A 3,407-nucleotide genomic window follows, 5' to 3' on the forward strand; every position below is an offset into this window, starting at 1 on the left:
ATATATATTTTTTTTTTTTTTTTGTTGATGTTATCATGTGGTGTGTCTTTAATTTTGATACCAAAAAAGCCTTCTAAGTAAAGCAACCTTGCTTTAAGTTCCATACAGTTTATTGAATTTTACATTTTTTAACAAACTTTTTTAACAAATTTTTTTATTTGTTGAAATTTAAATAGATTCAACTATACTAATATAAATTCTTGAAAAAGTGTGATTTGCTTGAACTAGAGCAGTGACTTGTGTAATGCACATGTTGATTATTGGGAAGAATAGTAAAGATTAACTCTTAATTCTCTCCAAAAAAATCAAACATTAGTGTTTCATATTTTACTAGTGAATTTAAGCAATTATATTGTGAATTGTGTAAATTGCATTGAAATATTATTACAATTAAATTTGATTTGACTTTTTTTTTTTATAGATTTTTTTCTATCACTATTATTCTATTCGAGGCCCGTCACATATTAAATATGGCTACTTTCTTAGTGATTATTTGAATTCAGATTTACCACGTTGTAGAAATTTAATATATTCCGATAGACTTATCTCTATTAGTCTAATTTGATTACTTACTAGTAATAAATATTAAATGTATGTATATATAATACATTAGAATGGATGAGTGTAGGATTATACACAGGTTGAGTTTAAATAGGATGGTTCGAGTTAGACCAACACTTTAATGAGTTGGACTAAAATGTTGGTTGGATTGATTTGGGTGATCGGATTTTTGAATTTACCGTACTATAAACACCTTTAAATGAGTAGAGAAGATGTGTTTTTTTTTAAAATATCTAAAACTATTACGAGAATAAAAAAAAAATTAATAAATCTACTAACTACAACTCATATGATATATATAGAAAATTTAATATGATGTGGCGCATGATAAAATATGTTAGAATATGTGATACTTTTGTTTATTTATATTTGGTGTGTGTGACTTTCATTGATAAAATCTTTAGAATACAAAGTTGATAGATGAATGAGAATAAATAATTAAATTAAAACAACTCATTCATTCAAATAGAGAGAGATAAAAAATATATATTAGAGGTATTAAAATATATCTATCTTTCTCCATGTTTAATGTGCGTGGGTTTCATCACTAGCCTATATAAAACAATTCGTTCTAACAAATAGAGATTAATAAAATAAAAGAACACTAAAGAGTTTCTATTGGAAAATGACTAAAATTAAAGATAATTTATCATATGTGATAAGGGAAACAAAAGAGAGACAAGTCATCTCCAAACGAGAAACTTAGTTGCCTCTATAAAAAATTTAGTCTATTCACTATTTCTTCTTCATCCCATTAGAGGAATGATTTAGAATTATTATTTTTATCTTAAATTACACATCTAAATAATATTGTTATCTATTTTTATTTAAATAAATGATCTCTTGTTATAGTTACAAAGTTAGTTAGAGCTAGATCTTTGAATTACAAAGTTAGTTAGAGTTTTAGTTAGATAGTTTGGTTTTTCATTAGTTAGTTAATATTCTTCTAAAGTCTATATAAAGAGTTATGTGTAAACCTTTTCGGTATATTTTCTTTTATTCAATATGAAATCTTATGAGTTTTATTATCTATCATACTCTCAATATGAAATCTTATGATATGAGTTTTATTGTCCATTAAACTATCACGCTTACTTTTCTTATGAAATTAATCTTAATCTCTATGATCCTGTTATTTATAATACTCTACACTTAGTTAATTTTCTTTCATATTTTATCAATTATTTCAATTGAGCACAATGTTGTGTTATTTGTCGTCTTCTTCTGACATTGTTTTGTTTTTCGTTTTTGTGTGGTGTTTTTAGAGTCAAATGTATTCGTCACCATTATTAACATTCTATTTACTCATCAAAAGACTACCCAAACTTACAATTAATTTGAGCTAATTAGATACCACATATAGTCAATTTGAGTTTGAAGTTAAAAAAATGATTTTTTATAATATGATAGATATAAAGATTGTAGAATATCAATCTAAAAGTATCGACTTGTTTATCTTTTACCATACGCCGGAAAAAGTTAGAGTTGGTTGATTTAGTTTCTTTCTAGTATAATTGAGTTTGTGTGTTGCACGATGGAGCAAAACGATTATTTACATGTAAATTATAAAGTTTAAAACATTATTATAAATACAAATAAAATGATATAATATACAAATTTGGTTTTATTTTTATAAATTATATATATATATATATATATATATATATTTTTTAAAATAAAATTATTTTCAAATTGAATCAATAAAAATATAAAATACAAATAACATTAAAAAGTTAAATTGTTACACATCACCATCATCGTTAATTATTTAACAAATATACTATCTATATTTATGATTGTTATTGTAATGTTAACAAATATTTTTTAACAACGTTAAATTTGTAAATAACAAACATAATAAATTTACACAAATTCTATAAGATATTTTAGATAAATTTCACAATAAAATAAAATATAATAATTGATAATTGACTAGTGTCAAATATGAATTACTATTCACTCATAAACATATATCATTTTATGTTATAATGTAGAACTCTATATTTTTGTTATGTAAGTATACAATATATTGAGCGTACCTATGGGATGTATGTGTAATAAAAGAGTGATTTTTTTACAATATAATAATATGAATTTTGGATTCTGATATGGTATACATGAATACAATTAATTATTTATAATTTTAATTACATAATAAGTTGTATTTATTTATAGTCTAGTTTTGTAATTTTGCAAATATCTATTTTAAATTGTTTAAATTTAATATTTGGAATTATAATAATTTATTTAATAATATTGACTACAAGTTATTTTAATTATAATAATAATTATTATTATTATTATGATACAATTATAGTTAGCGTTCATGCTATTATAATAATTATAGTTTTAATTCTACCCAAAGTTATGGTGAAATTTCGTTTCTTAGTCCATATTTAATTTATATAACCAAATCAAATAAATATTTTGTTATTAAAAAAAATTCTACTAAAAAATATTTATATAAACATAAATAAATATTTTAGTGTACAATTAATTTTTAAAATGTGTATATTTATAGTATTTTTTAGGATGATATAGTGCATATTCCGTACCTCTTCAGGAATTTGGGTTGGATATTGAAAATGGTCTATCAATCCCATATTATGAGTATATTAATTATTAGGTTCGAAAGAATTTGAAAGTTAGAAATACTCTCTGCTAATATTTCATGTTTTGAGCAAAAAGAAGAGTTTTGTCTCAAACAAGTTTGGAGACAAAATATATACGATCATACGATATGTACATGAAAACAATAAATATTCATATTGAAATAAATTTAAAATAACATTTTAATCAATAGTTTTTTTATTATGTTTAAAAAAGAAAAAAAGTGAATTGCGAAA

This window comes from Cicer arietinum, chromosome 8 (genome assembly GCF_000331145.2).
Source record: "Cicer arietinum cultivar CDC Frontier isolate Library 1 chromosome 8, Cicar.CDCFrontier_v2.0, whole genome shotgun sequence".
Taxonomy (NCBI): domain Eukaryota; kingdom Viridiplantae; phylum Streptophyta; class Magnoliopsida; order Fabales; family Fabaceae; genus Cicer; species Cicer arietinum.